General features: G+C 48.9%; 1 protein-coding gene across 3 annotated transcripts in view; it reads left to right on the top strand.

Annotated features, from left to right (window-relative positions):
• The window catches only part of GATAD2A (GATA zinc finger domain containing 2A), a 283,083-nt gene that overhangs the window by 31,103 nt on the left and 226,148 nt on the right, over positions 1-25,832 (top strand). Inside the window, exon 1 of one of the 3 annotated variants that reach the window (XM_078670399.1) lies at positions 22,032-22,187. The exons of the other annotated variants lie outside the window; for them this stretch is intronic. The gene's annotated coding sequence lies outside the window, so the exon portion shown is untranslated. Of the gene's footprint in view, positions 1-22,031; positions 22,188-25,832 lie in introns of those variants that run through there. 3 annotated transcript variants of the gene reach the window in all.

The following is a 25,832-nucleotide window of genomic DNA, read 5'->3' as shown; positions in this document are numbered from 1 at the left end:
TCACACAGGTTGGGTTACATGGGCAATACTAAGGGGTTCAGGGCATGGGACGACATTGGAATTTCAGTGGTGGGGGACCTCTGGAAAAATCGCAGAATCGTGGACTTTGGATTTTTACAGACCAAATACGGTATGGCCGAGTCCGAACAGTACAGATTCATGCAGATACGGCATGCACTGAGGGCAGCCATTCCGGCGGGTACGATTTTGCAGGAGTCTACCCCTCTTGAGGACAGACTGTTAACGGAACACATGCCCCAAAAAGCCACCTCCTACACGTACCGGAAACTAGTTAACAATCTCCCCGACATGTTGTCCAAATTGCGCTCCAGTTGGGTAGCAGATATAGGTGACCTTGATGACTCGGAGTGGCAGGAGGCTCTCTCATCACCGCGCGAGTCTGCGATTCCCTCCAGGCTTAAACTGGTGCAGCTGAAAGTACTACACCGTACATACTATACCAGGACGGTCCTGTACAAGATAGGAAAGGCTGATCGGGAGTACTGTCTCCGCGGATGCGGAGAGAGGGGGACGTTCTATCACACCATTTGGGATTGCGGGAGGCTGGCAGGGTATTGGACAGCGGTGTTACGCACTATCTCTCAGACTGTGAATATCTCCCTGCTGCCCGACCCACGCTGCTGCTTACTGAACATATGGGAGGCTACGGACTTGACCAATCGACAGCAGGACTGGGTAGTGTTGGGCCTGATGGTCGCGAAGCGCAATGTGGCTAAACTGTGGGGATCACCTGTAGTACCCAAACTGAGAGAATGGTGCAACGATATGGATGACGCGATGGTGGCAGAGAAGGCAGTGTTTATCCAGAGGGGTTGCCCCAGGAAGTGGGGTCTGATCTGGGGGGCATGGAACAGGTATAGAGGTAACATTTGTGAACCACCGAGAGAGGACTTGGATGAGTGTTTGTCGGATTGAGAATTCGAACTATACTGTGGATGTGGATGATGATAAGATCTGCAGCCTTCATGAACTCCCGACTATGGCAAGAGAGGGAGGAGCTGGGAAGGGTCCTGGACTACGTCACTAATATTAAGATAATATGATTGCGGATATATGTCTCTTTACCCTCTGGGATCGCTTTGTGGTTTTATTCTACTGCTGTGCCATTGTTTTCTGGTAATGTTTGGTTCTACAGTTAAAAAGCGGACCTTTGTAACTTCCGACAATAATGCCAACTTAATTATGCACACTGGGAAGGGTTGCCGCCGGGCCTCAGGGATGCCGGCTAAACGGCTGTGTAACTTTATGCATTCTAACTTTATCACTGAAATGTTTGCGGCCGGCCCCTGAGGTTGTAGGCCTTCAGCTGTGTCCTGACTTTAATGTGCAATAAAGGTCTTTTAAAAAAAAAAAAAAAAAAAATCTGAAACAACCGTATAGAGGAATTGTGGGTGAGTCTTCATAACTACCTTGTTAGAGTGGAAGACTGTGAAACGTTTGCTAGACAATAATGTCTGGATTTTGCTAACCCTACGAGCTGGTTAGTGTTTTCCAGGAGAGGAGATGCAGGATGCCTTATAAATGGGTTTGAAAGGTTCCTGCATGGGACAAGAAAGAAGTACGTTAGGCTCCCAGGGAGGGTACGGATAACTGATGGGAGGGAAGACCTTCTTTAACCCTTCTAAGAAACCTTGAATTACTGGGATTTTGAAAAAAACCTGTGTGTGCAGTACATTTTCTGTAGGCAGTAACAGCTGCCAAGTGAATCTTTAATGCAGAGAATTGCAAGCCAGATTTTGCCAAATGGAGGAGGTAGGGAAGAATGATTTCTTCCTGGTAAGATGTAGGGTTTATGTTCTTGGAGGAACACCAAATGCAAAATCTCTTCCATTTGAAGACATATGCTGTACGGGTCGACAGCCGTTTAGTCTTGTGGCAGGTTCACCACCACCTCAGATTGCTTCACATGAGGGGGGAAAGTGACCTTGTCGTCCCAGTTGTCTGTCTCCTGGTCCCACTGGTCCTCAAGAGATTCCTGAAGGGGTCGCATGTGAAGACATACATTCGGAGTGAGGAAGAGACATGAGGCCATGGAGCCGAGGAGGAATGACACTGACCCATCAGTGGCATAAGAGGCTTTCATTAGAGAGTGACATTTCCGACGGATTGAAAAAAGTCTCTACCGAAGGAGACATTCTTGCCCGCACTGTCGATGGTGACCCTCAAGTGTTGCAGAGTCTGAACCGGAGTGGAGATTGACTTGTGGTTAATGTGAAGACCCAACCATTGGAGGACATCACATGTCCAGTTGTAATGCCACTGGGCTTCTTGTGAAGTTGCTACCTTGATTAACCAATTGTCTAGATAGGGATAGAAGATTATTTGGTGCCTCCTTAGATGAGCAGCAACTACTACTATGCACTTCAAGAAAGTTCTGGGAGCCAGCTTGAGGCCAAATGGAAGGACCTGGTATCGATAATGGTCCTGTCCCACTACAAACCTCAAGAACTTGCTGTGTTTTTGGCGATGGGAATATGAAAATATGCCCCAAGGAGGTCAATGAAACCAAGCCGCCACCCTGGTGTAGTTGGGGATAGATCTGATGTAATTCCAGCATCTGAAACTTTTTGCGCCAAATCAATTTTTTTGCAACTTTTAAGTAAGGAATGGGTATGAATTTGTTCACCATAAGATATTTGGAGTAGACTTCTGTACCCTGGTGTTGGTGAGGGACGACCTCCTCCGCACGCTTCTGTAGCAAGATGTTGACTTCTTCCAGAAGCATGTGCAGATAATGGCTGGATGGTTTTGGTTGTATTGTCGGGGGAGGACATGTGAATCTGAGACAATAGCCTTTCTTAATAATAATCCAAACCCAGGCGTCTTTTGTGTGTGTGGTTTTTTTTTGCCACTCTGTCAGAAAGTGTGAGATGTTTTCCCCTACCGGAGCTGGTAACTAAGAGGGAGCAGGGAAGATTCAAGGTTTGACTCCTGTTGTGGTTTTACCCCCTTGGGTGGGCTGTTGGGAAGAACGTCCTCTAGATTGCTCTCGCTTTTGCTGCTGGTATGGGTAAAACTGGTATTGGTAAGGCCTGAAGGAATGCCTTTGCGGTCTTTCTAGGTTGACAGCCTTAAGAGTCTCTATTTCAGACTTCATGCGATCCATCTCATAGTCTTTGTGGCTGCCGAAGAGGGTAGACCCCAGAAAGAGAAGATTTAAAATCCTTTGTTGGGACTCTGATTAAGAAATGTGAGGCTGAGACAAAATGCTGCCTTAAAGCAATCCCATGACAATATTCATGTGCTGCTAACAACGAGGAGTCTGCTGTGGTGCTGATGACGTGATTAGACACCATAAGGCCTTCATTAACAATCTCCAGGAAGTCTTCCCTTCTATCCCTGGGAAGATGTCTGCAAATTGCTGGATAGAGTCCCAGAGTGCTCTATCATATCTACTCAGGAGGGCAGTAGCACTGGCTGCTTTCATGGTAGTTGCGGTCGTGTTACAAACCTTGTGACCCACAGAGTCCAATTTTTTATGCTCTCCTTATCGGTAAGAACTGAAGAAGCAGGGGTGGTAGCATGATGCTTCTTGGGCGCCAGAATTACCAGCGAGTCAGGAGGTTGATCCGATTAGAGGAAAAGAGGATCTTGCTCAGGAGGCCTATCTTTTTTCTGTAGCCTCGAAGGAGCTGTTTTGGGTTCAGAAAGAGTTGCGTTGCTGGCTCCAAAATACCTGGTACCAGTGTAAGCTGGGGTCTTGAAACCGACCGCTGGTATAAAGTCTCAAATGTAACCGATGTGGCAGGTGTAGGGACCGGCATTTGAACATTAAGTATTGCCGCACATTTAATCAGAACCTCCTGGAAGGTGGTGATGTCATCCACCGTAGAGATGCGAGCTGGTGGAGAATCGGACATTGTCTGCCAATATCGTCCTGTTGCAGTAGAAGAGGGCTTTGTGTGTCTCGATCTATGTCAGGAGGATGTACATGTCCTAGACCGTGATCGATGGCAAGAGCACCTAGGCGAGAATGAATGCCTTGAATGATGCCTGTGATAGCATGACCGATGGCGCAATCTAGGCCTTGACCGGGCTAAAGGTTAAGGCATTGGCGCTGGAAAAATAGGTGCAGGAGGTGGAGGAGGCTGAGGAGTTGGAGGTGGAGAGTCCAGTAGTACTATCGGGGAAGTGGCGGAGTAGGCACTCAAGTACTCAGAATCAGGTGACTAATAGATTTGCATCCTTTTCTTCTTGTGTCCTTGACGTCAAGATGAATTTCGTCGATGACTCAACATCTACCTTCCCTTCGATGGTGATATCCTCTGACATCTTGACGTCAAACACCTCCTTGGCGTTGCCCCAACTAGACGCCTATCTTAGTGCATCAACAGCGCATGAGGTCTACCTTGCACCAACTGCGAGCCAGTTCTTGACGGCGAGAAAGTTGGTGCCAAACTGGTCATGACGTCGACAGGGAAAAATGTTGTTTTCAGGCTGTCACCCTGTTTGGACCTTCCACGTCCCTCAGAGGAAGATGTAATAACCCTGGTAGAGAACTGACCCTCTGGAGAATTTCACCACTGTAGCCTGTTTTCTAGGATGCATATTGTGCTCTTTCTAAAGTATTTCTGCTGGTCTTCCTGACGAAAGGCACACAACTACACTGAAGATATTCTATGAAGAAGTGCTCCGGGATTCCTGCATATTGGTGGAACCATTCAGATGCTTATGACTATTAACGGAGATCCCCCAAGAGAAAAGCCACATTTGAGGCCACTTAGCAGTGGCACCCTTTGCTGGACCAAGAGGCTAATTTCCACCACTTAGGGTACCTTTTTCAGCGCAGATGGGATGTTGGCACGTTTGTGCGCATAGAATAAGGTCTCTGCTTCTTCAGTGACACTGTTTTATGTTGAATGAATAGTGGAACCATATCTTCTGTAGAGCAATGTTTGGTGACCAGGCATTGCTATGCAATTAATGTACTTCCAGATATTTGAATGGTGAGGACCAAAGCAACTGAAGTTTGGGGAAGTCGTCCATATCATGCCCAGAGCGGGCAGAGCTAGAAATGGACACCTTTTCAGAGCGGTCAGTCTGTCCTTGGACATCGAGTGGAATAAGTGAGAAGACCTTGTTGGTGCTGGAAGGGGGCTAGAAACCAAATGCAGGCATCCAAGCGGGGGCTACATACCGTGAATGTCCAACTGGTGTTGGTCTGCCAACCCGCCGGCATAGTCCCAGGACAGCAAGGGTGTCCGTAAAGCCTTTCCACCCTGGCCTGTTCCACCAAGGTGGGCATAAATATTTGGGTAATTCTTCCTGTGGCCTGTTAAGACCCACAGACCAGTTCAAGTGCAGATGACCCATTCTGGATCTTCGTGGTAGACGAGGGACTGGCACAATGATGGGATCTGCATTGCGCAGACGTCACTGGTCAACAGGGGCTTTAAATGAGTGCCCTAGCAGGGGTCATTTTGGCAGGGAGAGTGTTTTCAAAATCGGGGCGAAGTATACTTCTGTGTGTACGGTCGCTATGCATTTGCGCTTACTTAATGCATTTACCAATATGCAACTCTGGTAACTGTTTCTATCGAAATTATGTAAAACTCTCAGATTACATTCGGGTCGGGTCCACGCTATGCAAAACTCTAAGCAATTAAAAAAAAAAACAGCAATTCTGTATTCGCAAGTAAAAGCAATTTGTGTTCCTGATTCACAATTTGAACGTGTTTGCACAGGCCTAGCTTGGACTTCACCCCAGTAAGGGCGCCTCTATTATTGTGTTTTGATCACTTGTTGTTACCTCCTTCCCGACCCCCACCTGTGAGATCTGAAAAGCTGTCTCGCCGGGTCTACTAAAATTGGACGTAACTGGCGCTCCCGTAAAGCGCTCCAATACCTTAGAGTCGATTGGCTATGTGTTTTGCTATATAAAAACTGCCACAAAAAAAAACATCAAAACACGGGCCGGGCATCCTGTGCTGGACTCCGGGGAGCAATGCTCAGTCTGGAAGCTGGGCCTGGGTCAGACTCTGGTCGTCCCCACGACCGAAATATGACACTTAACTGACTGACAAACCAGTCTGTCGGGAAATCTGCCAGTTGCGATGTGCGTGAAGTGATGGCCTCTCGGCGGGCACTGCTGTGTACAGAGGTGAGACTCCCGGAGCGCGCAGCGGTGCCCTGGCCGAGGTTTGAGAGGCCTGCCCGGGTGTGGTCAAAGGTCTGTCTCTGCTGTGAATGCTGGGAGCCCGCGTCACCGCAGAGCTCTCTTTGCCAAAGTGTGATGCACAGGGAGGGGGACGCGTTAACCCTGTGCGTCCAGGGATGCGTTCCCTCTTACCTCTGAGTCTCAGGCACGAGCATCTCGAAGGCAGACTCGGCCTTCCTCCTCCCAGGGACAATCACTGGAGCTGCCACTGAGCAGGGTGCTGCAGCAACTGCAGCTCAGAAACGCACTACTTGCTGCTAGTACATGAGCGTGAACTGGAAGATAGAGGCACTTAATTTGATTCCTCTGCACACAACGTATTTGAGGTCACAGCAGCAATGCAGGACAGCGGAGAACTGTCGGAGTGCAGCGTAGTCCTGGATGAGTGACTGAATGAGAAGGCGCTCCACAATGAGCCGCAGAGGCTGGTCTAGAGCGGGTTTCTGGTGGATCAGCGAGATTTCCTATTCTAAAGGACTTTCGTGTGGAGGCCTCGGTTGGTGAGGCTGTGAAAGGCCTTTGTTGTAGAATGGGGGGGCATGACCTGTGTTCTGGTGGCCTTCTGGCTAAGTTGGGTCGAGTGGGAGTGGCCGCACTGGGCAGTGCAAGTGAGTTTGCATAGAGTAGACAGGGGTGCTAATAGGTCTTATACCACCAGTCGTTGTGTTTGGTTTTGATGTTAAAGGTTGACAGTGAACCGAGTAGACATTTGTAATAGTAGTTTGTCCGTTCTGGCTAGAGGAGGCTTGTGGGCACGGAGCAGCAGTGCTTGTGCGGAGTGAGTTATTTCATAAAATATCTACTTGTCCATGGGGCAGGTTGCTTCATAAATCTACTTGCCATGTAACAAAATCTACTTGTCCCTTTCATGCCATGTCAAGTGTGGTGACACATTATGGCAGCAATCTTATTTTAAAAGAGTTCCGATATAGCCTCTGTGATTATGCCAGGGCTCACACCATAGTAGTTTAAAAACTAGTGATTCCCTATTTTCCCATGTTTCCGCAGATCTACATACGAGGGCTGAAGGTAGTGGTAAGCAATAGTTTGAGGGCTGGAATGCCCTTTTCATTCTGTGCAAACCTACTAACTTGCATATTTTAAGGATTTTCACCAGCTCTTATCTAATTTCTTCCCATAATGAGAAAGGTTGGAAATCTATTCATGACAATGACGGACGTAAAACTTCTTCCAGGGTTGGAGAAAAAATTGGAGTGAAAGTGAACTTGTAAACGCTCAACAGATTTTCGCATGAGCAAATCTACACATGCATGTTTGCTCATGCTAAAATGCAGTTCACACATTTTCTAGTACTATTATTTCTTGACCTATTTCTGTAAATTCTTGCGAATTCATGAAAGCCATAAATCTGCACTAATACAAGGACATATACCACAGGTGCACTTTTGAGGTTTCTTAATGTTAGGGACCCCAATTAGGCCCTGCTTTAAACCTTTTGTGTTTATTACATTCCTATCTATCGGCTGGCTATACTATGAGAGACTCAGTCTGCTCTTTCACAAAGAGCATATTGACACATAAAGCAGTTTTGTTCAGTGCCAGGAACTAATGTGGCAATGTGTGCTTTTTGAGACCAACATTTCTTTGTGCTTTTTCCCAATGCTAGTTATAATGGTGCGGGCCCGGCAGCCCCCACGCCAATAAGGTTTTACAAAAACCATGCCAAAGCCAAGACGTGCATTGACAAAACCAAAAGGCTGACCACCAATTTCAGACAAATGCTTTTTTATTTCAATGTTTCCCATCATCTTATTGAAACTGGTTATACCAATTTCCCTTTATGAATATTTTCGGCGAAATACTAACATGCATCAACACATTTTATAAATGTGCCTTATTGAGTAACCAACTAACGAGAATCTGCATGTGCTGAGTTTGTGTAGGGGATTGCTTTTTTGTGTTGGTCTCTTTAGACCAGGGGTCTCCAACCTTTTCTGTAGTGAGAGATACTTCTGATCAGTGAAAATCGTGAGCTACTGAAGGCTAAACACACATGCACTGTTACCAGACACTCCCATGCATAGCTTCATTGACTTTAAGCCTAGAGTCCATATAGCCGATACTACGGCTTGCACAAAATACTTTAGGGCTTATTTACAAGCCCCTTGTAATGCCGGTGTCACTTTTTCCTCATATAAAAAGGGATGCATTGTCACAGGGCTGCCATGTGTCACTGAGAGTGTGGTCTTTGGGGATGTATGAACGTGTGTGATATTTATTTGAATGGGTGACTGAGAGCCTGTCTCATATGAACTTTCAGAACAGGACAACGCCTTTATACAACAAGCACCACTTGGAATCCTACCATTTGATCTGTTCCCTAATCATTATTCTTATTTTTTTTTTACACAAACTGTTATTCAGAGTGTCTCTGAATGTTTGTTTTTCTCATTCGCTTAATTCTGTTTTCAATCCTATCTTTGTCTTCAAAGACTGGTTAGGATGGATGCTGGGTCACTGGTAAGAATGTGGCTGGTACAACAGCCTCTGAGCTGGATAATAGTTCAGCCAAAGTGAAGTGATGCTGAAATTACCTTCTTGTTCTAGGGTTGAACTGCTTGCTAGCTACACAAGCGGAGACTAACCATCTCCCTGCGCTCTTGTAGAGTTGGGAATAGCAGAAAAATGTATCTACCTGTAGGGCTTGAAGTGTAAAGAAATTAATTTAAAAAATGCGTTTTTAGAGCCTGTTCCAAAACATGTTAGTTGATTAAGTATTTTTAGCAGCAGTTGAAGGAATCATTCATTTACAGATTAGGGGATTCATGAATTTTCATAGTAGCACGGGGAAGAAATCCGAATTAAAATGAGACATGATCAGCGATCTAGAGACAATGACCACTCTGGTGCCACAAGAGCAAGTGGACAGGTTGGGCATGGTGGAGTCTTTCACTATCAGGGTAGTGTTGAAACTTGCGTGGGTCCAGTAGTGAAGTGCAGCGAGCAAACCATACTTTGGGCCTTCACTGTAATTGACAGAACTAGGAACCAAGTCTAATCATCGCTGTGATGCGAGTCAAAGCTCACCTTGCCCTTCTGATGCCCCATGCCTCTAATTCAGAATTTAAAACCAAATGGCCCCACTCCAGTTAACACTCCTTGATCAGCCATTTAACTGGTAACAATCTGCAAGAAGATGGTTGTTCGTAAGTAATGACTTCTGTTTCTAAGCGTTCATAGCCCTTCACTCTGGCCACATCATGACTGAGGATAGTAGTGCCATTGGGTAAACAAACTGCTAATGTACTTTGAGTGTGCCCTGGGTTCTTGCCAAACAGGTACCCCGGGCCTATGTTCTTTCCCTAAACCTGTATTGAGACAAAACCCAATTGGCACTCTTTGGCCACAGGTCAGTCCCTTATAAATGATACCACATGTACCAAGGGCACTGTGGCCAGGGAAGGCCTCTAAGGGCTGCAGCACTTATTTAGCCACCTTTAAAGGCCCTGTACTTTTACACACACCCACACACTGTCTTGCAGGCTGCGTGTTTGGTGCATAAGAAAGTAAAGAGTTGAAATTTCACACATCCCTGTGTGACATGCCTACAACATACTGCCTTGGCATAGGTCAGCCACCCCTCTAGCTGGGTGCACTGTACCAGTGGTGAGGCTACAAGTGCAAGAGCCCTGTACCCCTACACTGTCTAAGCCAATTCTTAGACATTGTAAGTGCAGCAATGAAGAGTATACAATACTGGGAGTTTGTCATTACGAACTCCACAGCATCATAATGGCATTACTGAAAACTGGGAAGTTTGGTATCAAACTTCTCAGCACATTAAACCCACATTGATGACAGTGTGGGATTTTTTTGGGGGGGGGAAATGTTTTTATCAATAACATTAGCAGGGCATATGACAGACAGAAGGTACATATAATGGATATGGCAGAGCATTATAAATAGCAGTGTCAGTACATACTTCACGCCATTAAAAACGACACAATTGCATTGACATTGGTACATATGTAGATTCCTCCCACCCCCTAATCAGAGTCACTCTCCCCATCTGGCATTGGTGGATCACACAGATCACCCCTATATTCATTCCAGGCCCCCCAAATTTTATCCCATTTCCGGGGGCACCCCTGGTGCAGGTACACCACTCTCTCCGCCAACATTGTTGCATCAAGATCATTACACCTGTTAATAAGCGCGGGCACCTCCCCGGATCCCCAATATTTGGCTATATTTCATTTGGCATACATTACACCGTGTCACCCAATCCTGAGCTGGGTGGGTATGGTAGTTTGGCTCCCATATGTTCAACAGACAGCGTCTCGGCTCCAGAACCACCGATTCCCTCACCACCTGTGACATTGTTCTCATGACCTTAGCCCAATACGCTGCAATCCCGGGGCACTGCCATATGGTGTGAAAAAATGTTCCCTCCTCCCCGCAACCTCTCAGGCAAAGGTGGTGCTCTGCCCTCCCCATGGTGTGCAAAGTAACCCTGGTGTAATACACTCCAGTGCCACTACACTGCCAGTCCGCCTCATCGAATTCCCTCAAATCAGTAGACCAGCTGTGCTTTAGCTTCAGTGTTGGGTCCAGCAAGTTATTGACTAGTTTACGGTATGTGAAGGAAGTCGCTTTTTTGGGCATGTGTTCAGTGAGTAATCTGTCCTCCAACTGGGTGGCTTCAGGCACATCAGTGCCTGGTAGGATAACTGACCCTAGGGCTAATCTGCAGGTACCTGAATCTCTCGGTGGGCGCTAAATCATACTGGACCTGAAGCTGATCAAATGCTATTACATCACCCCTCTTCCATAGGTCACCCACCGTGGAGATACCTATCAGGTCCCACACCCTGAAACTCTTGCTATTGCGAGGTTTACCCAACCGTCTAGTGGACCAAAGCGGTGTCATTTGGGTAATAGTGTCCTTGCATTTAAGACGACCCTGCGCTTCATACCAAATGCCCACTGTGTGTGCCGTAGGGCCCAAGAGGGATGAAAGAATTCCTGCCTCTCCCAGCTCATACCTGTCCGCTTGGAATGCTGGTTCTGTTTGGGGTGTGTGCAACCATTGGTTTATTATCTTTAAGTGGGCAGCGCAGTAATATAACTGGATATCCGGAAAAGCAACACCCCTGTCGTACCAGCTTCTGATTAACTTGCCACTTATATGCGCTCTGGTTTATTACCCCTGAGCAGGCCCGAGATCAATGCATCTATGATTTTAAAATATTTTACGGGGACCGGAAATGGAGCATTTTCCAAGATATACAACAATTGGGGAAGTGTCATCATTTTATAAAGGGCCGCCTTGCCTTGCCCAGTAGGGTCAGGGGCAAGTTATAACAGTGTTTCACATCATTCCGGAACCGCTCTAGGGGGGCTCTAAGTTTTTAAGGAGGAAGGCACTCGGATTGGGCGTCACCCACACACCCAGATATTTAAAACTCTCTTCCGTAACCCTTAGGGGGCAGTCTGCCAGGAGCAGCGGGGGCTGGCCCTTGAGAACAAACAGGACAGATTTGGACCAATTGATGGTATAGCCAGATGCCCGTCCAAAAATTTCAGATATTCAAGAGCACCATTATAGACCGTCTGGGGTAAGTCCAGTATAAAAGTACATCCTCCGCATATAGAGATGCGGTCCTCCCATGATGCAGTCCAATGTAGTCCCCTAATCATGTGGTCCCATCGAACCCAGGCCGCCAGTGGCTCCAATGCCATCGCAAAAAGCAAAGGAGACAGCGGGCATCCCTGACGCGTCCCACAACTTAATGGGAAATCCCTAGAAATGTGGCCATTGGCTACTACGTGTGCCAGGGGATGTGAATATAGCTATTTCACCCATGCACAAAATTTGGGACCAAAACCTAGATGCCTGAGGACCACGAACAAATGGGGCCACTCCACTATATCAAATGCCATTAGGGCATCTAAAGAAAGGATGACTGCAGGCTCCTGGAGACATGGCATGCATGCCACTACTGCATGCACCCTTCGCAGGTTAAGTGCGGTGTTCCTATTGGACATAAACGCGGACTGGTCTTGATGGATCAGAGTGCCGAGATGTGGGGTTAATCGGACGGCAATCATTTTAGCCAGAATCTTAGCTTCGGCGTTGAGCAAGGATATTGGACGGTATGATAAACACTCATCTAGGGGTTTGCCTGTTTTTGGCACCACAACTATAGTAGCCATACGCTGATCTTGCGGCAGTTCCCCAGCCTCCAAGCTATTGAGATACATCGCCAGGAGATGTGGGGCTGTTAAGTCAGATGTTCGTTTATAAAGTTAAATGGGTATCCCATTAGGCCCCACCACTTTTCCTGACTGCAGAGAGAGGAAGGCAGACAGAATTTCATCTGTTGTGAAGTCCGCCTCTAGAGATAAAGCCGCCTCATCAGACCGAGGCGGCATTTGGATATCCTTAATGTACGTTTGTGCCTCCTCCGTTGCATGTGAGAGTTGGAAGTATAAACCTGCAAAAAATAATCAGCTAAGGTGTATACTATCTCTTCGGGGGTGGTAATGATTGTGCCAGTTGAGGTACGAAATTGAGCTATTGTTCTCTGCGCTTTCCCTCCTGTCTAACCACGCCAAAAGCCTGCCCGCCTTGTCTCCCACCTCATAGACTGTATGTCGCGTAGCCTGGAGCCAAAGTTTAACCTGTTCACTTTGGCATTCTCTAAGTGTGCACTGTTTAAGACGCAAAGAGTGCGCCGTCTCCTGAGAGGGGTTCTGTTCATGCTGCGCTTGAAGCTCTGCCAGTTCAGCCTCAAATACATCCAACTCGCCTCTTGCCTCACGCCTACGTTCCGCTATTGAGGCAATTGCCTGCCCCCTCACCCACAGCCTTGTATGCCTCCCACAAAACACCAGGGGATTGCACAGAGTTCACATTTTCCTGAAAAAAATGCTTTGTAGCTATAACTATATCCTTGCGGATCTTTGGGACCTGCAGGTAACCTGGAGCGATAGGGAAAACTCGCTTTCTTAACCTAATGGGCACTGTATAGGTCAGGGTAACTGGCGAGTGGTCTAATATGCCGCGAGGACGTATCTCCACCTCAGTCAAGTGGGGTAGGCTGTCTGCAGAGAGGAGAAAGTAATCTACACGGGAGAGGCTATTATGCACACCCGATTGAAAAGTGTAATATTGCTCCGTAGGGTGTCTATCTCCAAGCGTCCGTGAGACCCAAAGCGTCAAGGAACCCCGTCATACGGGAACCACCTGCACCCACTGTCCTACTTTGGTAGTGGTCCCTGGCGCAGACCACAACTGCATTAAAGTCGCCCCCCCATAAGTAGTTCTCCCTCCGGGAGGCCCAGTAGGAATGTGCTAAGCGCCGGAAAGGCCACAGGGTGCAGGGCAGGAGGGATGTACACAGACACAATATTAAACCTCTTCCCCTCCCATTGACATGATATGGCCGCAAACCGCCCCTGAGTATCCGCTCAAGTGTTATGTATGATCAGTGGAAATTGTTTACAAATCAAAATGCCCACCCCTCTAGAGCCCGATGAGAACTCAGAATGCCCAACCATTTTATATCCCCAACGATCCATGGCTTTACAAGCCGAACCCATCAGGTGCGTTTCTTGTAATAGTGCCACCGCCGGCGTGCTACGCCTCCGGTATTGCAGCACTAGCTCTCTTTTGATCCTATCCCCGAGGCCATGCACATTCCAGGTAAGCAACGTTAAGGGAGACACCGGGACCGTAGAGGGGACATCCGTACCAATTCTATAGCATGTCAACACTGTCTCCACTGCCATGAGTAATATATCGGGTCAAACCAACCCCAATGCAGCGCACCCTTACAATAATACCATGCATAGTGTCCTTCAATCTTTGCCCCAAACATAAAACCTTTAAACTTTGAACAAATCGAAGAAACCACCCCGCCCCAACCACCCCCCACCCTGCCCCCCTGCTTGACGGAATTACAACAACCCGCCAACCCAACAAAGCAGAGCGCTTAGTACGCATTCTCACTCTTCAACGATGGGGGGGGGGGAGAAAACTGCTCCTGCCCCCACAAAGCTCATCACTCCAACATTATCAAAGACCCAAAGCCCCTGCCGGACTTCTTTATAGGGAACTTAAGAGGAATAGTCTTATGAGTGTCCTCAGTCAGCATCTCGGCAGGACTTCCCCACAAAACATAGCCCAAGTCAAGCGCACTGGTCAGGCCTGCAGGCAGTGACTCACTGTTTCAAAATAGCGGTTGGTGGGGGGGGACAACAAGCCGCTGCTCCGGCCAATTGCTGTTCATACTCCGGCCCCGTCTTCAGAATGACACCAGAGCCTCACTCTGACAGCCAGGCCGCCTCTCTATAGTGTGCCTCTCACCGCCGCCACCTGGAAGAGGAGTGGGGGGGTAGCGCATTGCCCTCCTGCACGGCTGCTCCCTGCAGGGCTGGTCCTCTGCGCGTCCCGCACCACCTCAGCACCAGCCGCAACACAGTAGTATGAAGCATGAAAACCTAAGCGCTTCCAGTAATGGCAGCAGGGGGCCTTCACAGTTCTTATCCCGATCGCTAAACGAATCGCCGATCACCCCTACCACGGGAACTTCACCAGGCTACGCGCGGGCCGCTGGGTCTGTTGCGCGACGCCCTCGTCCGCCACCATGAAGAGGATAGTCGGGGGGGGGGGGTAAGCTTTTCGACCACCGGCACTTCCGCACCCCTTCTATCCGGCACGCAGACTTCCGGCACCGGGCACTCTCCACACTGTGGGTCCCGGCTGCTGCACACCTGTAGGCCGCAGATCTCCGCCCTCCGTCGCGGCCGCAGGAAAGATTGTGGGACACTGGAATCGGCCACAGACGTTGCCGCTCACCTTCCGCTGCAGTCCTGTGAGCTTTGGGGCTAGTGAGGTCACAGATAAGTGAACGGATTGACTGGGCCCTGTTTTGGGCGCCCGGAGCCTCTCTAAGCGGCGGCCATGTTATTCGGCTGCTAGCCAAACCCTCTTTTTGCCCCTGAAAAAAACAACCTAACTCTGGTGTCCTGGCTGAATGGCTACCCGCCAGCTGCCACCACCAGACATATTTCTGGACCCCTGGGTTGAGAGCCTGCTGCTCTCTGGGGGTCTGAAACCATGCACATCTTGGGACGAGTTGCCCAGCCTCCTCCCCCAGGATGGGCAGGGTCCACGAAGGGGCAGCTTCAGAGGCTTGCCGCTCCTGTGAGCTACCCCAGCCCTTTGCTGCTTCCAGCAACTGTCTCCCACTGGTTCTGACCCCCCCCCCCTTTTAGGCAGGAGAATCGGCGGGAAAACCAAGTGAGGAAAGGAGGTGTGCACACCTTTGCCAACCCCACCTGAGCGGAGGGTAGGTGAGGCACAACTCTCAGTCCCAGCCATCTTGCAGGTGGGGGACCCATCCAACCAGAGATAGGCATATGCCCCCCTCCCACTGGATAATACGGGGTGTACCCACCCCAAGGAAGTGACCCATTGGTCCCAACCTTTACTTACCTCTAATGCCCCTAAATTTTGAATTTAGGGGCAAACCTGAACCATGCCTCCTCCAACAACTGACCAGAAGAAGGACCGAAGAAGCTGTGCTGAAACTAAGAGGAAGAAGCTCACTGACTTGGCCCCAGCCCTACTGGCCTGTCCCCACCTCAAGCCAACTCCAGTAAAATCCTGCAGCCTCAAGAACCCGAAGGACCTGCTCTGCCTTCCAAATCTAAGACTTTGTCTCCAGTGAGCACCAGATTTGCTCACCAACAGACTCTTGCCCTGCCAAAACTGTGAGTCTGCACCCGACGCCTACTGCCAGAGTTCGAGTGTCCCAACACCACGACGAGGTCTTCCTGGCGATCCTGGCCTGACATCTGGTGATCTCTGACCTGCCTCTACTCCCCAAATGACGCCTGCAGTCTGTATTCTGGAGGACCCCCATGACCTAGACCGGAGCTGGTAAGAAAACCCGATGCCTAAAGACACCCCTGCACCTGACATCCCACGGCCTTGGGTGGCCCAACAGACGGTATCCTGGCAACCCAACATACCTCTCCAACCGGTGGTCACCTCCAGAAGATCTTCGTCCCCGAGTCTGCAGTCCTTGTTGTAAACGTAAAAACCCATTGAAAACAATAGGGCGCCCAACGCGAAAACAGCACCCTGCACCCAGCCACCCCTGCAGGTGTATTTTGGTTGCTAACTCGGATACCCCTTACCCAAATACCAGAAGCTTTACTCCCACAACCCTGTGGCCGGCTCATGGGCAGCCACCAACCAGAGGCCCCCTATCCCCCATTAGATAGCATTGGGCCTCAGCACTCGGCACCCGGCCACTATAGTGCCGCGGGGGGTGTTTCAAGAGTGCATCCTGGACCCTTTGGGGAACCCTGGTTCTAACCCCAGAATACCAACACCCACACACAAGTACTTGCCTGCAAACCGTTAACTTCATTTTACTCCATAGGAATACATTGACTGTTTTTCCTTGAAAATTGTTTTAAGTGTAGAGTTGGTTTGTATGAACGTTGAAAACCTGCCTATGTACTAAAAGTGAATTACCGAACTTTGTGTAGGAGATGTCTCAGTGTGATATCTAGTCATATCACACTGATTAGCAAAAGTAATCTGAAAAGTAATATAAAAAGTAACATACATAGTAATCTGTTTTTTTTATCCTTTTACTCCTGTTTGATGACAATTTTGTATTTATATCCTTCCTTCCATCCTATTGTAAAGCGCTCTGATATACCTCCGGGTCTTGTTTGTGCTATATGAAACTTTATAAATAAAAATAAAAAATGAAATAAAGGAAAAGTAATTTTGAAATATTGCCTTACCTGTAATTCAACCAACTGCATTTGAACCTGCATTCAACTGTAAATAATTGCATAAGATTTTGCAAAGTATTATTCCACTTACCTGCACCAGGCTTGGTTTGTTTCTAGAAATAAAATAACTAAATAATATTTTTGATACAAACAAATTGGTCTGTATTGTGTGACATTGTTTGCTGGCTGAATGTGTACAACAAATGCTTAACACTACCCTCTGCTAAAGCCTTACTGCTCGCCCACACTACCACAAATAGAGAGTAAGGTGCTATCTACTTTTACTTATGCCTACCTTTGGGGTTTCACTGGATTCTGTGCACACTATACCTCATTTTGGCTTAGTATATACAGAGCCAGCTTCGTACACTATTCTGCAGCCCCCCCACAAGTGTTCTTCTGCGGATGCGGATGCACATGTTTAAGGCTTTGTTTGTATCTACTCCGTTGTATTGTCTGGTTTTGAGATTTAAGCTCTAGACTGGGCTGATGGCTTGAAGGTTTTTCTTTGCATCTTTCCATGAACTTATTTTCTACGTATTGAAATAGCTAATTATTTTACTCCAGTTGGTCTCTTATCTATATGCTTTGAATCTTAGACCTGTTGGGACTTTTGGTGGTATGTAGAGTCTAGAGGAAATTTCAAGTAACAAGAATTCAGAGTTTGAGTGTTGTCCCTCTTAATGCGTGTGCAGCACCAACCATCATCCCATTCTGGAAAAAAATACTAAATAAAGCATTGATCACATTCGATACAGCAAAACAACCATGGGAAAGCGCTCCACCTGTAGCAGACTACATCCTAAATGCCAAACACTGAATAGGAATTAGAAAGTGCTTTGTTTCCCAAGGATGTGTCAACTTTAAGTTTTACTATTAACACAATATAGCATAAGTCAGCTGGTTAGTGAAGGTGCAAAGGACGCGCTTACCTCCATGAGAAGGGTTATGGTTTCATGGATAGTGTGGAATGTTCAGTGTTTTAAGGTTCATTTCGGCGAGGGAATGGGCTAATATGTTGGCCTGCAGGACACCGGTAGCTGACGTTAAGCTAAATGATAACCTGTGTGTGTGAAGGGGATGGATTAGTAGTATACTTTGTTATGATGTCTATAGCCAAAATGTTTAATGAACCATATACCTTGTATATGGCTTTTCTTGAACAATCTACCATCCAGTCTCTAAAGCTTCATTCACACTTAACAACCTTGGACTTTTGTTCACTATGTGTGATTGTACTGTGTTGTGCTCCGGGAGCTCTGATAACCTCCTTCCCTACACAAAAATAGATTTGGATAATAGATTGATGGAATCCTCGTTGGACTGAAGGGCTCATCCGTTGACTAGAACGTGCTATAATGTTGCTACACCTGAACTTCAGAAGTTTGTTTTGTGCAAACGTTGGAAAAGCGCCTTACCAAAGCTTCGAGCCTGGTTACTCCAATGCAGGAATGGGTGTTGCCCGAGCAGGTGGCTTCTGAACCCTAGTCATTCCTGGATGTCCTGGAGTTGGTGCCAAAATGGATCTCTACAAGTCCAGGCTTTTTAGGAGTCTCTATCGGTGTGTGTCTTGTTTGGTTTGTTCTTCCGTTTGTTAACTGGAGTCTATGGTGTCAGACTGTAAGCTTGTCCATTTCCTTGCTTGGTGTCTTTAGAGGTGTTACTGGAGACGAGTAACCCACAGAGGGTTGCACTCCATCATAAATGAAAATAAAGGATACCTTGCAGGTTCTGAACCAGCCATTCGGGCTTCCATTTCTTCTACCGAGCATGTGCAGACTAGCCTCCCCTTCACCTCTCTTCCAACACGCCCTGAGCTGGGAAAGCCGGCACGACGGGACCAGCCGCCCATGCCAGCCTTGCCCCTTCTCCCGGAGTGCCATTAATGCACTGCATCTGGTGCCACGGACACACCCAGCCTATGGAGTCTCGCTGGTGCTAGGCCTGCTCGCGGACCTGGCAGAACTTGACTAATATTGAAAACATGGGCCACACCTGATGCGGTGATTTAAGCCAAATTGTATTCATGCAGAACGAGTTTCCCTAGTGTCTTGAATGACCCTACAAATTGGTCTTGTCAGAGGGCAGGTTTCTGGGTCTGGACGTTTATTCAACTTTTAATATATTTTTGAGCTTGTAGTTCTTTTTCACTTTAATTAAATGTCAATGTTTGCCCTGAACTGAAAACAAGTTGTCTATGTGAAATCGAGCTGTAGGCTTACAGCAGAGATTATAAATGTAACTAAAGGGCTTAGACTTTATTAAACTAAGCAAAAGTGGCTTTCAAACTGGTTGCAAAAGTAAATGTAACATGGCTTGCCCAAGATCACTTTCTATGGTCATGGACAGAAGCTGGAAAAAAAATATTGACCACAGTCTCACACTCATCAGCGTAGGGTGCTACTTTGCGCCTCTGCTTGGAGCTTTATAATTTCCAATGCATCTAGTTCGAAAACATTGTCAACTGAAAACTTATTTGGACAGCTGAATCTTTACTCCCAAAAACTGGGAGAGCTCTGCTTTGCTACTAGGTGGCGTCTGGTTGTGTGTACCATGCCTGTTTAAAAGGGAATACAATATCTCGAAAATTAAAGGAATGAACTATGTTACTTTGTTGGTTCTAATGTTCTTACTTCCATCGCCCGTTAGGTTATCACTCCATGTTTATCTCCTTGCGTTTTTAGGAGGCACTGCATAGATAGACCTCGTGGGGAAAAGGGATGCAGTGAAATTTCTAATATACATATTTTGGCAACAAATCTATTTACTCGGTTTTTGGTATTTCACTCTGCTCCTTGGTGACTGTAGGCAAAGGATGTTATTCCGCACCACCGGTTACCTGAACTGCACATTAGGGTCCAGAGTAGTCCATAAGCTGCCACTTTAATCATGAGCTATCTTCATGCTTGAAGTGTACAGTATGGCTTAACAGATTCATGCCCAGCATGTTAACATGACTCCAAGCCACGGAACAAGCTAGGTAACGCACCTATTGTAGAAAATATGTACTGGACACAGAAGGAAGCTGCAGATTGTTTTGCCTCTCAGCCCTCACAACTTGACGGAATGAGTACTTCAAATAAGTTGAATGCGATCTATATCTTCTAAGAAACATGCCCTTGCTGGCTTATCTGCTATTGTATCTCAAGCCCTATACTTTCTAGGCTGTCAAGTGCAGTCCTTGTTTTCACACATCTAAACTGCTGCCATTAACCAAATTCGTTAAGTTTGTTGCATGTTGTACATATCTACTCTACATGTCTACACGAGAATAAGTGACATTTCAGCCATTCTATGCTTATGTTGAGCCCGCTTCACATGTGATTTTATTGGGATCTGATGGAGTAAAGAGTGGTTGGATAAGTGCTAGGAGAGGCGATGGCTGAGGGCTTTGTTGGAGAAGCTTTGAGATGGGAGGGGGGTCTAAAGTGGATCTATTGGAGGAAAGGTGGTGTTAGTGGGAATTACAGGAAGGGGAAGGCTTAGCAGAGGTGCAGTATGAGAGAAAACTGGTTATAGGGGAGCTATTAAAGTAGTTGGATTTAGGGGTATTCTGAAGGAATAAGGAGTGATTTGGCACTTTAAGGCATAAAAGTGTTTGAGTGGAGCTGTTAGAAGATAATGGCGGGTCGAGGGCTATTGAGATGGGATATGAAGTTGCAGATGGGTTTTCTAATTATGTGATGGAGTGACTAATGGCAGCAAAAGTACCTGGGAGGAGGGGATGCAGGAGAGCTCGGAGAGGAAGGAAGATTAGCTGGGATAGATTATGTGAATCGGCAGAATAGTAGCTGGGGAAGAATTGTATGGAAAAGTTAGAGCTGGGGATATGGGAGTTAAGAAGTGCCTGGGAGATGCGACTGAGTGAGTGCTGTGGGAGGGTGGGGTCGAGTGGCTGTAATTGAAGTAACTGCGATATGTCCCTTGACTTGTCTCTAGGATGAGTAAACAGCAGTGACCCGTGTGTCTCAGCTCCGTGGAAGACGTGAATGGGAAAGGTGTGGGATGGACTGATGGGGGTTATGAAGGGGGCGGGAGTGACCGCGGGGAGGGGCTGAGTGAAGCTCTGTCTCTCTCACCTCAAGCACTGCACTCGCGGGTGGGAGGAGGGAGAGCACAGTATTATGCAACCCATCTATCTGGTTCCAGTACGCTGTGCCTGTCCCTTTAAGAGATCTTCGGGGCAGGCTCCTTAATGCCCTCACGGCCAGCGGGCACGGGCCTGGCGTAGTGAGGAGTGCGCATGCTCTGAAGATAGCAGGCGTCAGAGCTGCTGCATGACGAAATGAAACGGAACTGAACAAAAAAGCCCAGGCTAATACCGTTAACGTGGCGGCCATCTTTAGAAGGAGCATGTGCCATCAAACGTCAGTGTTTGACACTTAATTGAGAATGGCATTAACTACAGAATACTTAGTTTGTCCAATAACTTTAATCTTCCGGAATGTAGAAGCGCAATGAAGACGATCACTACTGCAATGTATACCTCGTCTTATTTGTGAGAAAGTTGCAGTCTCCGTTGAAGCAGTGCCATAAAAGTAGGAACATATTTGGAGATGATCGGTAAAACATAAGACTAGCAATCGAGGTACCTCTAAAGACGAATTGATCAAAATTCAAACTATTACTCTGGGAACTTAAACTTGAGGAAGACTTTGAAACGCTCTTGTCCTGAACCCTGGACGCAGTGGAAGGGATGGTCTGATACACAGGATGTCCGTGGGAATGGCAAGCACCCCACAGTACTCCAAGAACAGAACTGAACGCCTTAGAGCTCCTTTGCTTCAGTTGAGCTCTCCTTAAATTGTTTTTCATTTGGAAAACGTGAAAACAAATCTGAAGTCGAAAATAATATTGTTTGAAATGGCTAGGAAGGATTGTTGAAGCGGGCAGTGTTTCTCTTTCGTGGGATCCGCCGTCCAGAGGGGGCTGCTTGCTCTCTGCCCCCCTGCAGTCTCTTTTCGCTGTCCATGGTGGGCCGCCTCAGTCTGTCTTTGCTCTCCACGGCCCCGCAGTCTGTCGTCGCTGTCCAGGGCCCGGGTCTGTCTTCCTCCCCGCTGCCCTCTCCTCAGTCTGTCTTCCGTGGCCATGTGACGCCGCGGCTCCATGTGTGAGGGGCGCATTATCTGCCAGCGGCGGCGGCGGCGGCGGCGGCGGCGGAGGAGGAGGCGGCGGAAGCGGGGGAAGGGAGTCCGGCCCGGGGGTCCCTGTCCGGCTGCAGCCCTGGGTAAGAGGGGGCTGGGTGTGGGGCAGGGAGGGGTGCTCGGGGGTGTGCCCGGGGCAGTCCCGGGGATGGCCGGTTCCCCTCCTCCACTGGGACCTGGGCTCCTCCTCCACTGGGCCTGGCTGACCTCAGTGCCCTGCCCAGGGATGCCCGGGGGGCCCCTCGGGGTGTTTCTCTCGGTGGTTAGCTGCCTCATCGGAGGGTGTCTGAGCCCCTCCCGGGGAGGGGGTGTGACCCCCCCCCCCCGACACACACCCCCACCACACCAATGCATCTTACCATGAGTGTTGTGCATTGGGACATTAATCCTCCCCAGCCCCCCCAATGCAGTGGGGACCCCTCGTGTCTCTGATCGTTTCCCGGCGCCCTCTGTGGAATGGCCGCCGCCCGGCCCCGGGACCAGGAGGGACACTCCGGCCCGAGGGCAGGGAGGGCAGCCTCCGACTGAGGAGCACCGGCAGGGGGAGGCTTACTGCTGCCGAGACCCGAGGGAGGCACTGACAGGTGCACACGGTGCCTGCTGAGGGGGCACTGACAGGTGGAGGGTACATGCTGCTGAGAGCCTGAGGAGGCACTGACAGGGACACCTAGTGCCTGCTGGGAGGGCACTGACAGGTGCACACGGTGCCTGCTGAGAGGGTACTGGCAGGTGGAGGGTACATGGTGCTGAGAGCCCGAGGGAGGCACTGACAGGGACACCTAGTGCCTGCTGGGAGGGCACTGGCAGGTGGAGGGTACATGGCGCTAAGAGCCCGAGGGAGGCACTGACAGGTGCACACGGTGCCTGCTGAGGGGGCACTGACAGGTGGAGGCTTAATGCTGCCGAGAGACCGAGGGAGGCACTGACAGGTGCTCACGGTGCCTGCTGAGAGGGCACAGGCAGGTGGAGGGTACATGCTGCTGAGAGCCTGAGGAGGCACTGACAGGTGCTCACGGTGCCTGCTGAGAGGGCACTGGCAGGTGGAGGGTACATGGTGCTGAGAGCCCGAGGGAGGCACTGACAGGGGCACCTGGTGCCTGCTGAGGGCACTGGCAGGTGGAGGGTACATGGTGCTGAGAGCCCGAGGGGGGGCACTGATAGGCGAGAACATACAGTGTCTGCTGAGAGACCGCCAGCAGGTGGAGGGTTTATAGCGCTGAGAGCCTGAGGAGGCAGTGACTGGTAGGGGCACACAATGTCTGCTGAGGGCATTGGCAGGTGGAGGGTTTATAGTGCTGAGTGCCAGAGGAGGCACTGACCGGTATGGGCATACGGTGTCTGATACAGGGCCCTGGAAGGTGGAGGGTTCATGGTGCCGAGAGCCCGAGGGAGACACTGACGGCTAGGTGCACATGGTGTCTGCAGGTCGGTCAATCAATCTGGGTTAGTGAAACGCAACTATTCACCTGTAGGGTCTCAAGAGGCGCTGGGGGCAGGGGGCACAGCTCAATGATGTTCATTTGGGTGCGTCGAAGAGCCAGGTCTTGAGGTCCTTCAGGACCTTGGAGGGTGTTGTTGTCTGCCGGAGGTGGGGTGGTAGGGTGTTCCATGCCTTAGCTGCGAGGAAGGAGAAGGACCGTCCTCCTGTTCTGGTTTTCTTGATGCGCTGCACCGTAACTAGGGAGAGCTGGGCTAGTGGAGGGATCTCTGGGTTGCGTGGAACGAGAGGCAGTGGTTAAGTTAGGCTTGTCCGGTTTTGTGGAGGACTTTGTGGGTGAGAAGCTTGAAGGTGATTATCTTTTCGACTGGGGGCCAATATAGTGCCCGCAGGTGTTTGGTGATGTGGCGAGAAGTTGAGTACTAGTCTGGCAGAGGCATTCTGGAGTTCACTGGTGAGGTTTTGTTGTTCCCAGCGTAGAGTGCGTTGCTGCTGGTTAATTTTTAGTTCAGAGTCCAGGATGATTCCGAGGCTGTGTGTGTGGTCAGATGGGGAGGGGGGGGGTTTATCGAGGGCTGGGGGCCACCAGCTGTCGTTCATTGGTGCCTATGATGAGTACTTCAGTTTTTTCCGAGTTAAGTTGTAGGCAGCTTTTCTTCATCCCCCTGGCGACAGCTTCCATTCCTTCTTGGAAGTTGTGTTTGGATATGTGGGGTTTGTTGGATAAAGAGAGGATGAGTTGAGTGTCGTCTGCGTAGGATACTATGTTGAGTCCATAGGAACTGACAATGGGAGCGAGCGGGGCCATGTAGATGTTGAACACGGGTGGGGCTTATGGAGGACCATTGGGGTACTCTGCAGGTGGTCGGTTTGGGGTCTAACCCTTTAAGCTCTCCCAGATAGGAATGACCGGATCCAGTCGAGGGCCTTGTGCCGGATTCTTGCGTTGTGTGGTTGTCGGGCTAAGGTGTAGTGAGATACAGTGTCGAAGGCGACTGAAAGGCCCAGGAGGATGAGGGCCACAGTCTCTCATCGGTCAAGGAGGGAGCGTCTTTCTGTTGTGACGACGAGGGCGGTTTCGGTGATTGTAGTTTGTCCTGAAACCGGATTGGGAGCAGTCGAAGATGTTGTTTCTTATATGAAGGAAGCAAGCTGGCTGTTGAAATCTTTTTTCAATGACTTTTGCCGGGTACGGGAGTAAAAAGATCGGTCTAAAGTTTTTCAGGTCTGTGGAGTCAGCCGAGGATCTTTTCATGAGAGCATTGATCTCTGCATGTTTACAGTTGTCAGGGAAGGAGCAGTTGATGATTAGTCAAAGCTCTGGGTGATGATGGTGGCTTTGTGGTAGGGGTCCATGGGGGGCACCACTCCGGAGTGGATTGATCTCATGGTCTTCAAGTTGTCATCTAAAAAAAAAAAAGTATTTTATTTTACGGAGTTTTATATAGCGTAAACTTGACCTGAAAGTATTGGGTATCGGAGCGCTTTACATAGCACCAGTTGCGTTACATGAGGACACATTCACTTTTGTTTGGCACAGGGAGATTAAGTGATTTGCCCAGAATCGCTGGCTGTTCAGCGTCGTTGCCGAGACTCAAACCCAGTTCCCCAAATTCGAGGTCGACAGCCCTAGCCGTTAGGCCAACTCCTCTCCCCTCATCGATGGAGAGGGCGGTCCAGTTGTCGAGGGTTAGTTGCGTGGTGTCTGGGATGGTGGGTGTGGGATCCGTGCATGGGTTGTTGTTGAATTTGTCGTAGATGGTCCTGATTTTGTGGTGGAAGAAGGTGCTGAGTCTGTTGCAGAGATCCTGGGAGGAGGGGATGTTGGTAGGCTCACTGTTGGGTTGTGCAAACTTTTTGATGATGCCATACAGTTCCTTGCTGCTGTTTGCGTGGGCGGAGATTCTCTCCTGGAGTGCTTTCTTCCTTGTGTGTCTGATGAGCTTGTGGTGGTGGCTGCTTTCAAGTTGTCTAGGTCCGCTGCAGTTTTGGAGTTCCTCCATATCTTTTCAAGGCATCTGTAGGTTCGTCTTGAAACTCTTGAGTTCAACAGAGAACCAGCGGGCTCTCTTGGCGTGTGGGTTGGTAGTTTTCTTGAGGGGGTGATGGTCTTTGCGCAGTCGGTGAGCCAATTGTGCAGGGTTTGGGCAGCGGCAGTAGAGTCGTTGTCCGTGGCAGTGGGAGCGGAACTGCTGAGAGAGATGGTGAGCTGGTCGTTGGGGATCTTGTTATAATTTCTGCTGTGGAACCGTTGTTGTCGTTTGCGGGTGATCATGGTTTTGAAGGTAAA

The sequence above is a fragment of the Lissotriton helveticus genome, chromosome 12 (assembly GCF_964261635.1).
Source record: "Lissotriton helveticus chromosome 12, aLisHel1.1, whole genome shotgun sequence".
In the NCBI taxonomy this organism is placed as follows: Eukaryota; Metazoa; Chordata; class Amphibia; order Caudata; family Salamandridae; genus Lissotriton; species Lissotriton helveticus.
This window is presented reverse-complemented; position numbering and strand designations above follow the sequence as displayed.